Here is an 18,745-nt window from a genome sequence, read left to right on the forward strand (position 1 = left end):
AAATGTAACACTATAGAATTTAAAGACATGGGAATAGCCACATGACAATTTAAGTTTTCTGTATATTTCCTTCTGAAGCTCTAGTTTGAACAAATAGTCCAAGTTAATACGTGTTTAGGTGTCAACGTATAATCAATTCTATGTGAAAGCACAATTGTGAACACAGTTGGTGTTTTAAAAGTGCACACAAAGAAATGGGGATTGGAAAACAGAATCTCATTAAAAGCAGGGATAATTTCTGGAAATTCTGCTTTGAAGTGTTAGCGCATTGTGCCACTGTAAAATAAGATCCCACTGATTAATTTTCAAAATAGTGAATTACTCAGACATTGTGTTTGGATTTGTGCTGACTCTAATTTTGCTGAGTGCTTTATGATGAGGAATAGTGCATTGAAGGAAGACACCTAACCTTGTGTATCAGTATCATAGTTAAGTCTCCATACCATGTGAATGTTACAGAAATACCTTTACACTTTTTTTTCCCTCACCAATTGACTTCTTTTTGTGCATCTGCATTTTATTCGATACTGGACCAAAAAGACGGTTTTAAGGAAAAGGATAAAAGTACTTAAATCTCTGTCATAAGCTGTGGAAATGATTATTTTAGGAGAGCTTTCAAAAGCAACATGCAGCAGGATCAGTAAAAGTGTTTAGAATGACTTTTATGAAGTCAGTGTAGGGAGATACTACTACTCCATGACCACAAGTGGCTAAATTGCTGTTTTTTAACTTAATATTGAGAAACTATTTTGGTGAAGCCTTATACTTCATGTTGTCTTTCATGTGATCTTAGACAGAATTACTACCCAAACAGAATCACTTTATTTGTAAAGCATCTTGAGGACATATTTTTAACAGGTGTTTCAATGATATTCAACAGTCTGAATTGTATTCTCTTATTTTTCAAAATACACACGATTTTGCAAATGTATGTGCTGTTTCACCTTGCACTCAGAATGCACCTTGAAATAAATAGAATTTCTCAGAAACAAGTGGCTTTAAGGAAATGTCACAGAAATAAGGTCATGATATGTAACTGAGTATTTCTACGTTGCAGTTCATATGTGTTACAGTTGGAAAGATTAGCGTGGTGGAATGGCAAAAGAGGCAGACAGGGGAAGAATCTTCAGCCGTGTCCAAAGATCTAGGCTCACAGGGAAAAACTCCACAAAGGAGGAATCTCAAGAAAGAGATCCTTCCACAGTGGTAGTCAGCCCTTAAATGGGATCTCCACCCCTCTGGTGACACAGGTGAATTGCCTTCACCTGTGCTCCCAGGGCTGAGCTGGTCCTTTCCTCAGATGACCAGTCAGTGGTCCAGGCCATGACCCAACAGTTCCCATACAACATGTATTTTCAAAAATTCTTAGATCTTTCCCACAAGCTAAGTTAGGTAGCTTATGTAGAGTGAATTCTACACTGCTTAGCTGCATTGCCTCTGCATATACTTTCTGACTACACAGAACATGAGCAGAGGCCATTTGGGATTTATGTCTCTGTAGCCTGTGAAAGAAACCACTGAGGTAAGTGTACTAAACTGTTACTATATATATATGGCAACAACACATGTTTATTCAAGACTAAAGTGTTCAATCCCTGCAATATTGGGCAAAAAGAAAGAAGTTTCACATTTACAGTGGTAGATTTAAAAGTGGATTTTTTTTCTCCCTCACTATGAAGAAAATTGAGTTATGAGCTGGGTTAAACCAACATAGCAATTAACTGTGAAAGTTCTATTTTGGTAGACCAGAGAAATTTCTGGAAGCTTGAGACTAAAAATTATCTGTTGACTCTTGTGGGCTAGTATATGCTCTAGTATTCTAGTATAGTACTCTATATAATCTACAGTACTCTGGTATAATCGAGCAAAAAAAGGCAGACATTTCTGCCATGACTGATTGCTTTGGTGAGAACATGAAATCAGTTCTTTTCATGTATTTTCTGTCTATGTATGGCTTAGTTTGGGTGTGCTTTTTTGGTCATTCAGGTTATTTTGAACAGAGTAAAGTGTGTGTGGCAGAAAAATGCAGCTTTTTTTTTTTACTGCCAGTTCAGGATATCTTATCAGGACCACAACCATGAAAAATGAGTACTTTGAAACATGTTGACAGTGGAAGACTCAAAATATTTCAAATACTATTTTGGTAACATGTGTCACACTTCTAGATCAGTCAAATTATGATTTAGAAGATAGAAGAAGGAAAATCAAGAAAATTGATAATCTTGTAGCACTTTACAGTGCAGTTTTAATGTTGCCAGAATGTGGCTTATCCTTGCTTGGGAAAAGCAACTCTAATACTGGGAAACATTTTGTAAATCAGTTAAACATTTGACCCAATTTTAAGCATTGTTATGTTCAAGATAAGAACTGGATGATGACAAAGATGACAGAGCTTTATTTGAAATCAATTTATGTATTTGGAAAAGTTTGATCCTGTTTAAAAGAAAATCTAATAATAACAAAGCGCATAAGGCTACAAGGCCAAAGATCTCCGAAGAATAATTTCTTTCTCTTCAACAGTAATTTCTTTAGTCATATAAAACTGAGCTTGCCTTAGACTATGAAGTAAGCTAAGTGATTCATGCACTGACCTCCATTTATTAACTACAACCTCTACTCTCTGTGGTGATATTTTATTAGGATTGTATTGTGTGTAATGATCTTTGAATTCACACATCTGTTACTGTTCTAGTCCCTTCAGATGCACTTAGGTCTTTTTTATCTTGATTGCAGTTCTTCTTGTCCTTAAATAACAAGACTTACAGATTATGAACAAATGCAGTTTCTCCTTATTTCTTCCTCTCTAGAGCTGTCTTGAATTAAAATATAAAGAATTACTTTTCTGTTTTCCTAATTCTTTCTTCAGCTCCTCTAATAATGAAAGGGATTCTAAAAGAAAGAAAAAAATATACCAATTTTGATGTGATTTAAGCACATAGCTATTGCTGATTTACAATGGAGCTGAATGCTTGCAGAAAAACTAGTTTGAGCAAGCATGTGTAGAAAAATAGGATGCAATTTTTGAAAAGATTGATTGCATTTTGCGAGATGATTGTTTGATAGTTACAGAATTGGCAATAAAAAGAATGCAGAAATCATCATATTTTTGAAACTAGGAATAAGTGTTGCAGTTTGATTAAAACCTGCATTCACACTCTGTAAGTCATTCATACTTTGCCACTTCATATATTAAAGGCCAAAGTTCTCCACTGGCTTGAAGTGTGAAGCAAGAAGACTGAAGGAAAATTGTTTGCAGTGAAACAAGAGGTTAACAGGAGCTAGGTGACTGTACCATTATACTAGGAAAAACTGGCAGTTGGATTCTTACCAAGGTATAAATAAATCTTCTTTATATAAAGATGATGAAGCTTTGCTTAAACAGAGCTAATTTGGCAGTTGTATGCTCTGATGTTACATAGTAAGTTTCATCTAATTTCTTTCTTAATTTTCGCTCTCTTTCTTGCACAGCATTGCTTCTGTACTGGGCTACGGATTATATCTTCAAAAGGACTATGCTACTTTTTGCAGCATACTGTTTAATTTCTTTCTCTTTTGAATTTTAAACTAACCTTTTTCATTCCTTTGGACATAATTTGGTTCAGAATCATCTCTTATTTATTTTCCTGCCTCCTGATGTGCTTAGTGCTCCTGCCTCATTTATAAACATCTGTGACATTCATCATCATGCTGTTTCCTTTGTGTTTCAGATCACTTATATAAGCACAAGTCAAGTGTCACTGATACACTCTTGGGCATAGCTTTTCACTGTTGCATTTTATTTACATTTCTTTAATTTTTCATGCTCGTGTTTGTGTCTGATTGATTTGGAGAAATACAAAAGTCATAAACTGTGCAGTAAATTGTTTTTGTTTAATCTTTATATTCCACCATTATTAGCACCTTTTTGTTATATACTTTTTTTTCCCCCTTTTATCACACATTTTATTTTAGGTTAATTCTAGTGGAATGGTTACCAGATTTCAAGTGCATAAAATCTAGATGTGATCACTGGAACAAAGCTTCGTAGATTTCCTTTATATGGAGAAGTACCTAGTTCTAGGCCATATCTTAAGTAGGCTAGATAAATGATGCCCTAGGAAGGCCTCTTTCTCTTCATCACATTGGAGCATTAATGACTAACTTGGTTCTAAAAGTCAAAAATTTGATGAAATGAGTCCTTCCTTTAATGTCCTGAGTATCTGTTAAACAGAATCAATAGTACTTTGGGCAAAATAATATAACAGCAAACTCTTATTTTAGGATGTTTCAAGACTTGCCAGGATGTCCCTTCCTAGGCAGAAAAGTTAAGGAGAAAAAGCTGTAATAAAAAATAGTAGCATTTTGACATAACAAATTTTTCTTTGTTCTCTCGCCTCCCCCCTCTTTTTTTTTTTTCCCTTTAGAAACAACAATTCACAATAAATAAATAAATAAATAAAAATTTTAAACAGCAAAATGGTTCAATTCAGTGTATATATTAGAGAGCAAGTCAAAATCACCACAGAGAGAATTGATAGCAGCCTGACATCTTGTAAAGATCAGCAATTTAAAACTATCAAGTTTCTTCTCTGTTGCTTGTCTTCATACCCCACTTCTATTTACAAGTGCCTTTTTTTCTTTTTCTGTCCACTCTAATATTCCCTTCATCTATTTGTTTAAAGTTTTCTTTGTCTAATGATGAAGCTTAAAGTCTTTAAGTGGCATCTTCAAAGTGTTCTTACCATAATTCTGAGCGAAGTTATTTCAGTAAGTTTGTCTTCACTAGTGCTTGCTATTATCTTTTTTTTTTTTTTTTTAACAGTACAGTAGAATGAGAGCAATTTGTTCTTGATCTCAACTTTCTACAAGAAAATAAACTCTTAAATTTTAGGTGAGCTTGAAAAATTCTCCTAATAATCTTCCTACCCTATACAACAGTTCGTTAGAAGCAGCCTGCTGAAGTAGCAGTGTTTTGGTTTTTTTTTTAATTAATCAGTAAAGGTAAAAAAATAAATCAATGGGTAGAAAAGCAGAGAAAGGTGCAACAGAAAGTGTTGAAAAAGGTGGAAAAAGTGGTTAGGAAATCAAAAGACATAGAAAACAGTACATTTTCAAAATTCTGTATTCAAAATGCATAATTTTGCTTAAGGTAGGCTTGGTAAAAATGAGCTTGAGAACTGGTTAAGGTATCTTCTATCTTAGCTATTTCACCGGAAAATCAAAGAGCCAATAAACTTAAGGGTATTTCCACCACCATTTATCTAAGAGTCACTCCTAACAGCTCTTGCATCATTCTGAAGAGAATTTTCCTTTTTTAATAAGATAGAGATAGCCAAATTTCTCTTCATGAGCAGTTGCCTGAAGGTATGCTGGTGAAATGAAAAAGTTAGGTGTCTGATGTAACATCTTCTGTGATGTTCATTCTCTGTTTTTATAAATTCCATAAAATCTTATTAGTAAGTAATGGATGTTCTCAGCCCAACTCCACTGACTGTTGCTGGTCTCAGTCATCTTAAAATTGAGATCTCTGCATGGAGAGATGTAACTTCAGAGACAACTTGCAGGTAATTAGATGTTTCAGACACAGATGAAAGAATTCCTTAAACATCAAATGACTTTAAAAAAAAAAAAAAAAAAGTAGTAGTAGTAGCAGTAATTTTAATTCTTTTTTTGGAGAAAGATGTGGAAACCTTTTTTTTTGCTGTGCAGTGTAAGAGAGAGAACACATTGGGATTATTCCCATTCAAAACAAATTCCACAAGTCAAACTTCTTCATGAAAAAAAATTCTATTTTCTGACTAGACGTTGCCAGAAATGGTTCTAGTATACTGTATATATTTGTGCAACATACAGAGAATACCATCACATTGAAATGTTAATGTGAGTTTGAAGTCCCTGAAAAAATGGGATTTAGCCTGTGTGCTTGCTTTCTATTTGAAAAATTGCTATACTCTTCAAATAAAAATGAAATGTAAAATCTGCTTATGTAGAGCAATTGAAATGTGTACAATAGGCTACAGTTCTTATTGCCCCTATTTTGAGAGGACCTGCTGTGGAATAAATGGAAGTTTACTTTCCAGTCTAAATGAATTGAAGTCAAGGCTTCTCCAGGCTATCCAGAAATCCCCTTGGTTCTCAGAAGCCCAGCGGATGACTTGCACATATCCCGACTGTTTTCCTCTACCATAGCAGACAGCCTGCAGCTGTCTCAGTCAGGGAGAGCTAAAGTTTTGCTGTTTGTATAAAATCAGACTAAGACTTGCTTCAAGAGGCAGGCAGAACACCGTGTCCCTTCCAAAGCCTGTTGTCTAGGTGACTGTGAAACACATTAACCTGAAGTGCTAACGTGAAAGGCTGGGAAAAGTTGGTGCATCCAGTTCAAATCATTCAAGTTTCACAATTCATTCAAGAAACCTTTTTTTTTTCTTTTTTTTTTTTTTTCTTTTTTTTTTTTTTTTCCTCCTGTTCTTTGTTGTTTCTTTTGTACCTTCAGAAGCTTGGCTTCACTGTTTAGTGCCCATCACACGTTTTTCCTTCTGCCCTTATCTCGATATGAGTAGGTCCTTAATCCTTCTGATTAGATACTTTTAGTAATAGGGATTAAATCATAGCTGTTTGATAGAAAGTTAATCCAAGGCAGTGGTGACTTTTCCATCCCTGAATTTGGGATTGTGCTGCTGGAGGATTTCAGAGTCTGCTGCTGTAGTTGGTAGTCAGGGCAGGTTGGGATGCAGAGCTGACGCTTCGTCTGCGCATAGATTGGTGCTGTGCTGCAGAAGCTGTATGTTTTTGGCTCTGTGACAGAATAATTGCTTTGGCAGAGGGCTGCTGTGGCACGTATGTAGTTATATTTGAAGTGTGATTGTGACTTGCCATTTCCTGTTCACTGTAACTGTGCCTATGGAAGAGATTTGCCCTCCCTCAGCTGCTATTTTGTTCTTTTTTTTTTTCTTCTTTTTTTGTCAACCCAGTACATAAATATATAAATTCTAAAGTAATTTGTTTTGTTTTGTTTTTTAATTGTTTTTAATTTAGTACAAATTCTGCATGCCAAGTATGTCCTTTCGGCAAGTAAAGTAGTGTAAAATGAGGAAATGTAAACACCTTGCCTTTACTTCCTTCTTCATCAGCCTCTAAAATGTTCTCTTATGAACTATTTTATTTCACTTTGCTTCTTAAGAGGTTGTGTCCTCTTGAGATGTTTAAGCAGCAACTCATGTCTGTCCTCACTTGTGTGTGTGCCCTTGGCAAACAGACGCAATTGCTGAGTAACAGGCATCAGAACATGAATGGCATTGTTTGGCTTTCAGGCTTTCAATGAGAATGCACAGGGAAAGTGGAGCTCCACTGGGGAAATGAGCAGCAGTATTTCATTTAGCAGTGCAGTTAGATTATGAAGCTCTGTATGTGCAAGGGTGTTTATTTCAGAAAACTCCATGGCATGGAAAGGGACTTTTGAATTTTTTCTGTTAGTATGTCAAGTGTATAGAAGCTGATTGAAAAACATATTCAAATTCTTTTTTTTTTTTTTTTTTTTTAATGATATTTGGAAAACAAACTCTGCTGGGAAAGGAAGTGACAGTATTATCAGGGTTAGGAGCATAACGTCACTGAGTAGCCCAGCAGTGACTGCTGTTACCAATGCCTGGTTCAGTAAGAGTTTGCCTAATTTCATGAGCTGTGCTTGTTCAATCTGAGAAGAAGAGGCTTGTGGAGGCTTTGCTTCCGTGTACAACTTTCTGAATGGAGGCTGTTGAGATGACTGAAAAAGACTTGTCAGAGATGGACGGAGGTGGGAATGCAAGAAGTTCCAGTTTGATATAAGAATATATTTGTTTTATTTTTACTGGTGGAGGTAGGAGGATCACATTCTAGAACAAGGGTCTTCTGTGGAATTTCTACTCTTAAAGATGATCAGTGATCAACTGAGGATGACCCTGAGTGCTTTGTTCTCACTGGATGTGCTTTGAGCATAACATTGGATCAGGTGTGGAAGTCTTCAGCTTTCCGAGTGATCCTGTGCTTTAAATATCAGGTATTAGAATAATGGAATCATAGAATCATTAGGTTGGGAAAGGTCACTGAGATCACCTAGTTCAACTGCCAGCCCATCCCCACCATGGCCAGTAAACCATGTTCTTCAGTGCCAATCTTTATGTTTCTTGAACATCTCCAGGGACGATGACTCCACAACCTCTCTGGGCAGCCTGTGCCACTGCCTCACTGCTCTTCCTGAGAAGAAATTTTTCTAATATCCAAACTGAACTTCCCCTGGAGCAAGTTAATGCCACTGTCCTACTGGTAGTTACCTGGGAGTAGAGTTCAACCCCACCTGTGTTTCACAGATTGGACCAGACAGAGGCATTACTAGACTAGTGAGATATATCAGTAATTTGTAAAGCATTTGTAAAGAAATCTTGACCTAAGAAAGCTATAAAAGCAATTCTGGAGTTTAAGCTTGGGCCTAGGTGGCATAATTCACAGTGACAGCAGGAGATGATGACTAATTTATTCTCTATAGGAAATTAAGTCAGAGAATATGACATTCTTACAGTACGTAAGATCTGCCTAATATATTGACTTACTGACAAAAAAGTAGTACTCTGTCTTGTGAGTACATGCCTAAACCCCATGTTCTTTTTTAATTTTCAAGAAATTTTGAATCTAGGAAAGAAATTTGTTTCTTGATTTCCATATATATCTGTTACTTGCCTTCTTCTATGGTGTGTAATTCATTCTTTAGTACTCACATCATTCTATTATTTTAAAATGTGTATTTCACTTTTCCTTTGATTTATTGGTTTTGACACAGAAAACTGAATCATTTTCTACTATTCAACTCAAAACAATTACTACTTTTCAAAAAAATTACTACTTTTCAAAACAGTAGTTTTCTACTACTTTTCAAATAGCTTTCAATTACTTTTGCCTGATTTCTACATGTTGTCTATATCGTCTCTCTCACTGTGATTGTGATCTTCTTGTTTTTACCATGATAAGTCTTTCTTTGGGACAAAATTCATGTAGCTTTTCGTTTCTCTCCATCAAGATACTTACAAGCCGTGAAAGATCATTAATATAGTGGTTCTGGGTAGTTATCTCTGTATGCAGATCTTGAACCTGATTTTTCCTATGTAGATCAAAATGAAAATGTATGTATGAGTTCTCCAGTATAGCCTCTAAAGGAAAATTATTTAATGTTTAGTATGATCATGATTTTCTATTTTTATTTTTTACCAGAATTGCTGAAGATAGAGAGAATAAGTATATGTGGTGTTGTTGTTGTTGTTGTGGTTGTTGTTGTTGTTTTTAATATGAATATGAGAGTCAGTAAATTGAATTGGTTTTTTTTTGACGTCAAAGTGAAAGACATGAACAGGTTATTTTTTTCTCTCCAAAATATCATTTCTCCAGAAAAAGAATTGAATAAGTAAATAGGTTGAGATTTAACAAAAAGTGTATCATCTCTATGTTAGAATTCATTGGTGATCTTTATTCTTTTTTTTTTTTAAGTGGCATTTGTTACTTTAACCTGTGTTGTATTTGTTGTATTAGATCCCAAAACCATGGTAGCAGCATCTTTATTCTCACTGAAAATTAAAAAGATTAAAAGATTAAATGTACTTCTGCCCTTCTACTTCACAGGTTTTTTGTCTTTCCTGAGCTTGCCTCAGAACACCTCGAGGATTTGACACAAATGTGTACAGTGATGCTGGAGCTTTCTCAGCATTCCCTCCAGGTCCCACTTAGCCTGGTCTTGATAAAGAACAGTTAATGCCGCAGGTCTCGCACATCATTAAAGAATAACACCTGAAATTGTGTAAATTCGTAATTGAAATCTCATTATCTTTGGAACAGCGCTGACTTTTAGAGGAGCCTTAAAACCATTAAAATTTTTGTTCTGCATGAACCAATTTTCATAATGCATAATGTATGAGGCCTGCAGTTTCTGCTTCGTATTCTATGGTTGCTCTCTTTTGAGTTTTAGTAATAGTTTATGTTGTTTTAATTAGTATCATGTCATGTTATGAAACTGATGCACCAATTATTTTTCTCCAGGCATCAAAGATTTTGCTAACAAAAAACTGAAATGTCAGAGTTTATTTTGAGAAGAAAAAAGATTCAAAGAAGCATTTGAGACAGGAGGAATTAATGTGATGTGTAAAAAAAAAAAAGTTATTTTGGAGAAGTTTGGAAGAGGATTTTATATATGCTTGTGTATTTGAGGAAGGGTGAAAGTATGTCTAAACTTGTAGGTGGTAAAGTCAGTGTGTCTGATGGTTATGTGCTGGTGCATTGAAACCATAGATCCTTTTCTGTGAAACGACTTTACAGTCTTACAAACAAATATTTCTTCTCCTAGGAACAGTCTTGTATAATTAGCAAATTTCAGGTATATTTCACTGTGGGTGACAGAAAAGTAAACCTTGTTCTTTTTTCTTTCCTAAATTTTTTTCTCCAGGCTTTGAGGCAGTTGTGATGTGCAGCCTTTCTGGCTGCTAGTTGTAAGAGAAAATCAGTATTAATTGGAAGCACTTAGATGTCAGTGGAACTAATAGAGGTAGATGCTCTCCAAATTATCCAACAGGACTTTCAGACCTCGTCTGAGTAACTGAGTGGAAGTAAATGTTCCTGCAGAAGATGGTGTTGCTTTTGTGCTACTGCTGTTTTCTCTCTGACAAATGGGGAGAGGGCAAAATTAGACATGCTGAAAGTAGCAGCATAATTATTTGGCTGCAAAAAATAATAATAACAAAAAAAAGCTGAAAGCTTGACAGCATGAGTGTGCTGACAATGTACAGGTGTAATGGAATCTGACAATCACTGAATTACTAGGGTCAGGTATTTGTTGGAATAGGCTACATTCTGAAACCTAGAGAACAGCGTAAGTTTTTAATGACCCTAATGGTATTACTTTCAGAAAACTGTGTTTACAAGTACATGTGCATTAATGCCATTTCCCTCCTACTCACCCAACTTTCAAATCCAGTTTTCACAATCAGATATCTAATCCCATACTTAGATGTCTCAATAGAGATGGCTGATTTGCTGAAGAACACTTGCAGCTCCTGCCTTAAAACAGGTCCTTTGTTTGTCTTGTATTTGTTTACTTGAAAGGTCATTAAGAACAAGCTAGGGTAGTAAAATAAACACCATATATTTAAATCATGCTGCAAGTGATTCATTGCTGTGGCAACTTGGAATTTTCTCAGCTTTGCTGTAAGCTAAAACTAATCTGAAGTTTCCTTCTGATCAAGGTTTTCACTGTAGATATAAGGATAAGGTAAATAAAAAAAAAAACCAAACAGGATAGAAGAGTGCTATTAAAGTTACTATTGCCAGAATAGTTTATATTTGTCTAATCTAATGGCAAGATTAATCAAATCCTATGTGAAACTATGCCTATAAACATAGAAAGCTTTGTATGTTGAAAGATTCATTTCTTTATCTATTTATTTGTATTTTCATTAAATGTGAATAAAAATAGTTTTATTTCAGTCTTTCAGAAGCACACGAAAAAATCTGTAAAGTCCCATAAGTCAATGAAATTATTTAACGATTTGTAATTAGTTACTGTTGAATAGAAATTAATTTCTAGAGGTCTCATAAAAATTTATTTGATTACTTCCCTTTGAACAAAGGAGAAATGCAAGGCCTTGTTCTATGTCTGAAAAGCCAGTCCTGTGAAGGAGGATCTGAACAATAGAAGCCTGAGCATATGTTCAAATGACTGAGTTGTTGATCTTAAAGCTACCTAAAGCTGAAGTAGCTTGCTGTTAGTGAAATTAAGAATCCCACAGCATGTTTTCACTGTCTTTCAGCAAGACAGTCACTGTATCCTTGGCTGTGCTATTTTGCAATCACCTGAATGTTACCTAACTTGAAGGTTATATTCCTAGTCATAATCTTTTCTGAAGACAGGGTGCAATTTGCTAATGTGAATTTTGTTCCTTTCTTATTTATGGGGCACCTAGAATTTAAAACTGTAACAGAGGTAGCTGCAGCTTATACAGATTGTTTTCTACAGGGAAATGTTATCCTTTAAGCTTCCACTCATCAACATTTGCTTCTCTGCTAGAGAACTAACTCTTACCATTTGTTATCTTGAAAATAGTGTTGGGAACCTAGAAATGCCTTAATGATATTCATAAGCTTATCTTCCCAATAGAGAAAGACCTTTTTATCTTTCTTTTTAATCAAGTAATTAGCATGAAACGTAGAGATGTAATCATACCAGACTAGAATTGGGGTCATGCCACAGGCTAGCTGAATTCAGGAGGCTTCATGGCATGATGATGTATAGCCATTTCACAACAGTGCTTTTTACTCAGTAACTCTGCCTTTTAATTACATTTTGTGTCCATTTTGAGAAGTTTTTATCATTATGGAAATTGCTCAGTAAACACTTTCATTCTAAGGCCCAACCGGATTTCTGCTTCTGGTCTGTGAGTACACAGAATCACAGAATGGCTGAGGTTGGAAGGGACCTCTGTAATCCATCTGGTCCAACCCCTTGTTCAAGCGGGATCACATGGAGTATATTACATAGGATTGCAACTGAGGTCTGGGGAAGGGTTTGTTTTTTTTTTTTAATATCTCCAGAGAGAGAGATTCCACAGCTTCTCAGGGTAACCTGTACCAATGTTCAGTCACTCTCACAGTAAAGAAGCTTTTCATCACATTTATGCAGAATTTCCTGTTTCAGCTTGTGCCCATTGCCTCTGATCCTGTTACTGAGCACTGCTAATAAGGGTCTCATCCTGTCCTCTTGACAGCCTCCTTTCAGATACTTGCATACATTGAGAAGATCTCTCATCAGTCTTGCCTTCTTGAGACTGAACAGTCCCAGTTCTCTCAGCCCTCTAGTAAGAGAGATGCTCCAGGCTCCTCATTATCTTTGTAGTCTTCCACTGGACACTCTCTAGATGTTCATTTCTCTCTTTTTGCTGGGGAGCCCAGAACTTGACATGGTACTCCATATATGACCTCACCACAGCAGAGGGAGAGGATCACCTCTCTCAAATGACTTAAAAGCTTGATGGAAGAACTGAGAGCTTCTTTGCCACTGTATTCACTTTAACAGAACTTGGTTGTGCGTGCTCAGATGGTTTGTATAGTAACAGGAAAAATTATATTCATCACTGTTAAATGGTTCAGGTATAAAATTGTTCCCAAAATCATACTTGAATTAGTTGTATTTTGATCTAAAACAAAACAAAGAGAGAAAAAGATAACTGGTTCTTCATTTAATGGGGTTTACTCCAGTTGGACCAGTAGTATTTTGCAGAGTAAAAGAAATATTTCAGTGTTTTGTTCTAGCATTAATCTAAAACATAGTTTTTTCAACCTCTTTTATTTTAAAAAATATAATGTTTTTCCTGGTCAAATACTTTGAAAGTAATGACTAACTCACCAAAACAGATGGTCATAGAGAATAGTGCAAAATGTCTTTTGAGGAACAAAAGAAATAGATCAAGTGCATCTTGCACTGTCTGCCTCTTGTATTTAAAATGTATTGGACTTACTGTGCTGTGGCCATTAATACAACATCTCCAGAACTATATCACCCCCAAAACCATTCCTCTGTCTAGCAGACAAAAGAATAAGCCCTGATCCTGAAAAAGGTCCAGAATTCATGGATTTCTTTTTTTTTTTTTTTTTGTGCTTTAGGTAGAGTAGGAGACCTACAGGAGTTTAAGTATGTAGTTGAGTAAAAGCAAGTAAATTGTTTAAGCTGACATCTGGTCCCTGAGGTAGCTAGACTGCACAGAGTTGGAAAATAGTCCTACAGACCGTGACTGCAGTTCTTAGATCTGTAGCAACCACATGGAGGTAAAAGACATTGAAGGGGGAACTTTTTTTGATTTTACCAGCTGGGATCCCCTGTTGGTAAAATTCAGAGGCTGTGCCAGGCCGTAAGTGCTATTTTGTTCCATCTAAGTCCAGAGAACAGATCCCCGTTCTTTATTATGTGCTCTGCTCAGCAGTATTCTTAGTAGAAAAACAAGCAAACAACAAATACTGGCTCGAAACAGTAAGTTTGTCAGATCTGCCTTCTATAGGCACCAATGAGAATAAAAAAATAAAACGAGAAAGAAACCTACATTCTTGAGGTTTTTTGAAATCACCATAAAAAGACAATAAAAATAAGGTTTTACTCAAAGTTGTATTTTAAAGAGGAGAAGAAGGAAATCATAATTTTTTTTTTTATTATTTTTTGGAAAAGGACCTTAAGATCAAGTCCAGCCATCAACTCTACAAGTCCATTGCTACACCATGTCCCTCAGTGCCACAACCATACACTTCTTAAATACCTCTGGGGGTGATGACTCTTCCACCTCCCTGGATAGCCTGTTTGAATGCTTTACTGCCCCTTCTGTGGGAAGAATTATATGGACCTAGAATTTTCAATCCATTTTCAGTAACTTTCTCACTCTTTCAGTGCTAGTATGATAAAACCTTAGTACTATGCAGTATAGTAATTCTGAGTAATGCATAGCCACAGAGGACTGAATAGCTGATGCTTTGAGTTCATGTACGTAATTATGCAGACTGACTGTTCTGTGTTTTTTTTTTCCAATTACTAACAATAGAGACAAGTTTTTCCTTCTGTGCTGATTTCCTTTAATCAGATGGTACTGTCTTTAATTTTCTGAGCCGCCTTACTCAATTAATCCCATGTATGGTAACTAGAAAATGTAAAATGATTCATTGGAAATGAAAAGCGCAATTCCAAGGACAGAGCTGAGTCTGTAGAGGAGGATTTAAGAGCTTTAATTTCTTTATTACATAATTAATTTTGTTTCTACCTTGTATAAAGATAAATGTTTTGTCAGCTGTGCTGCATTAATTTCCATGTCTTAGTCTGACTCTTGTATAGTCCAACCAGTATAACTAATTCCTTCTTTCTAGAACGTCATTTTACTTTCAGCCTATCAACTCATTTCTGATGTTGTGCCATAGTAATGGCATAATTATGTGCCACGTCCTTCATGTATTTTGCCAGTACACCGCATGTCAGCTACAGAGGTTTTTAACACCGATCTGCTAATTATTCCTGATAAAATATCCCCAATCTTTCTGAATTCGTTAAGGAATATCTCTGCTATGTGGAATTAGCATAGGTATTGTCAGTCTTATGTTGCTGATTGTCTTATGAGTTAATAGTTTCAATGTACATGATTTAAGATGGTCACTTTGCCATTTATGAAAACATCTTCTAACCTTTGATATAAAACTGAATTCTCTACAGAGGAATGGTAAATAGATTACTAATAGAAATACTAGATAGATTATGAATAGAAATGTTAAATAGGAGCACCAGATATTTTCTATGCCTTACAAGAAGGTGAACAGAGATTTTTAAATGTGTGTAAGGCTGTAATATCTGATCAGCAAGGTTACTATGAGCAAATCTTACGGTACACTTTATCATCTAACTCTATCATTCATCTTAATAAAAGGAAAATTTCACTCTGCAACTCTTAGGCATATCCTTTGATGCGTGGGCAGTTCCTTCTAACCAGTTGAGCTCAATCCAAGGAGTGAGCATTAAAAAAAAAAAAAAAAAAAATGTGGATGTGGAGGTTTGAAAAAAAGCTTTTTTTTATTTAGCTTAATAATGTGTACTCATCAATGAGTTACTTAGTGTCTTTTTGTTGTTGTTGTTGGTTGCATTTTGTTTTGCTACTTACTATTTTTATGGGAATGTATTTCTACATAGCTCCAGTAGTAACCACTACAACAAAAACAGTGTATAAAGAAATTTAAGTCCAGCAGTATCTCAGCAGAAATATAGCAGGATTGATTGTGTTCCTTTGCATTTCCTATGTGTGTTTGAATGCAATGGAAAGGATAAAATGCAGTAAATACTCTATATTTAGTCTATAATCTATGCTTCTTGGTATGATGTGTAAATGACAGTATACTTTTGCAAATAAATAGCATCTTATAAGATGAAATACTCCTACTTTATTCTTGTCAAGAAAAAGGATCTAGTTCATATTTATCTTTAACCTCTATTTTTCAAACACAGAAATTACTTATTTCAGAAAACAAATAAAAGATGTATAGATATTTTTCTTACTTGCACTGTGCTTATCTAGGGACCAGGTGTCACGAAGAAAAGATCTGAAATGCAGAAACCAAAACAGAGTGAATGTCTCCATTGTCTTGTTACTCTCTGAGCATGTTTCCCAGACAGCTGGGATAAACTATGTTTTGGATTATAAGATAATGTGCAGGTTAGACGGACAGTTTGGACTAAGATCTTGAATAGTGATCTTCTGATAAGAGGACCTCACATACTTAGCTAACTGTCCGGTTTGGTTTTGGTATTCAGTAGTATTCTGAAAGAAGAAGGATACAACTTGATTTCCTTTTGAGAAATATCTATATGTGAGGAAAAAAGCATGCAGTATCTAGTCTATTAAAGAGTTTTTCTAAAGGCAGGAAAAGTGTGGAAGTGTATTAATTTTGAGTTAAAAAGTAGCATATGTATGATAAAGTACGAAGGAGGCATAGATTGGACGATTTCTTACTGTAAATAGTTATTGGACATATTTCATGTTGCCCTTGCTGAGGAAGAGGCAACTTGTTTCCCCTTGCAACCCTACAAACTAAGGATTTTATAGCGGTTGGTAACCCTGCCCATGGCAGGGGGTTTGGAATCTGTTGATCTTTAAGGTCTCTTCCAACCTAAGTCACTCTGCTTCTGTGATTCTGTGCAACAGGTACCACACATGATAGGCACCACATATGATGATTCTTTAATTTGGCAGTCGATTTATCTGTTTTGAAATATGGAAGGAACTTAGAAGTATGCAAATATTAAAAGTGAACTTTTTTACTGTGAACTTTATTCTTTCCTGTATATTGTTGTGGCTATTTACCTCAGTTTTGTGGTGCTTAACCTCAAGACTGACTTTACATATCTAAATGCATACATGAAAGGAATGAAATTTAGTAAAAGAGTACTCTCTAGCAAACAAATAAAATATAGAAGTTGGAATCTGAATCTGTCGACATTCAGAATTGAAATAAAGGCAAATTTTCAAGTGAGGGCATTCACACCTGGAATAACATACATGTTTATGTACCATAGTAATAACATCTTTAAAAATCAGAATAGATTGCCTCTCTGAAAAATTGAAACAGGAATAATTCTGGAAAATTGTTTGCCTTTATAATCTAAGACTCTGCATAAACCTTTATATATTCATTGAGAGTAGGAATATATGTGTGTTTATATAGATATAAATTTATCAACTGTGCAACTCTCAACTGTTTTTCTTTAGTCCCTTGCATGTTTAAATACCTCCTGATTGTTAGCAAAATATGGGATTTTTGCCTATTCTGAAGACTATATGAATCCTTGGTCTTTCTTTTGAGGGCTCAATCTGCATTTCCCGAGTTTATAGCTATGTTACAAGTTTCCCTCTACCAATTTGAAAAAAAGAGAGAGAGAGAGAGAGAGAAAGGGGGGAAAAAAAAGTTCTGCCAGCTCTTACTTTCAATTCCCAGCCTAGGTGTCAGGTCACGTGATGAAATTTCCATTCTTAGATTAAAACTACAGTTGTCACATTTAGTTCCAGTGCTAACAAAGTTGTGTCATTTCCATGAGTATTTAACATCAATCAAAAAATATAGTATTTATAGTAACAACTGTGTTCTGCTGAATTACTTCTGGTGTATTCCAGAAGTATTCCTATTTTACTGTCAGGATGAACATAGATAAAGTAAGATAGCTGGATGAGAACTCCTGTGCTGTACCACAGACATGCCTTACCCTCCTTGAAATTGTTCCACGTATGGTGCTAGTTGTTGCTGTGCACAAAGTAGGTAACCGGCAAAGTACAGCAAATGTTGCTTGGAACAGCAATAAGTGAACGAGGACAATCTACTTATGATTCAGTGCTGCTAAGATTGCACTTAAAATATCAAATCAAACCAATTCAATTAGGAACACATTAAGTAGGCAAGTTGTGTGCTTCCCTCCTTCAAAGTCACTCTTCTAAAGCAAATTTGAAGAAGTTTCCTTTGGGGTCTGTCTGTGATGTGACCCAGTTGGCTCTGGGTCATCCCTCAAAGGCCGTCAATCATTTCACCTTTCCCACTTCATCCCCTTATGCTCTCATTTCAGGCAGCAAGAAACCACAGCCAGAGCTCCTGGTGCCCAAGCATCCCATGTAAAAATGGGTTTTATTCACTTGACCAGTGCACTTTGTTACAAAATAGTATTTTTGTGCAACTGCGATTACGTATAGAGTGTGTGCATGCTTGTGTATATTTAAATTGTTATCATTATTGTTGTTCAGCTTGAAGAGCATGGTTCTGCCATTACTCTCTCTCAGTGAGTCTGTGACCTCGTGGGGCTGCAGCACACAGCGTCCGTGAGCCGCACAGCCACTGCACAAAGGCTGCATTCAGAGCGTGGGCAGGCAGGAATGCTGGTACCAGCTCTCAAAGGAATGTTCTCTTGGCAGCAACAGCCTTGCTGAAAATGAGGGGGAAAAATGAATTCAAAATGTAGAGCTGGCCTGTAGTTACAAAGTGATAAGAAGAGCTGGCTGTTCAACATGAGCTGCTGGTTGCATATTCTGGGTCCTTTCTGTTTGCAGGCCCTCCTACAGCCATGGCCCTGACTGTTTTGATGCAGCACAAAGTGGTTGTTTATTGCTATTGACTGCTGAGGTCTGTGATCTGAAATGCGTTCTGTCAACAGAATGTAAGGGAACTTGGCATTTTAAAAGCTCTGCTGCTGCAG

The 18,745-nt window shown here is 35.9% G+C and overlaps 1 protein-coding gene across 19 annotated transcripts in view; it reads left to right on the plus strand.

The window, feature by feature from the left end:
• The window catches only part of DMD (dystrophin), a 1,043,969-nt gene that overhangs the window by 833,294 nt on the left and 191,930 nt on the right, over nt 1-18,745 (plus strand). The window lies entirely within an intron of this gene.

Source organism: Lagopus muta, chromosome 1 (assembly GCF_023343835.1).
Source record: "Lagopus muta isolate bLagMut1 chromosome 1, bLagMut1 primary, whole genome shotgun sequence".
Lineage (NCBI taxonomy): Eukaryota > Metazoa > Chordata > Aves > Galliformes > Phasianidae > Lagopus > Lagopus muta.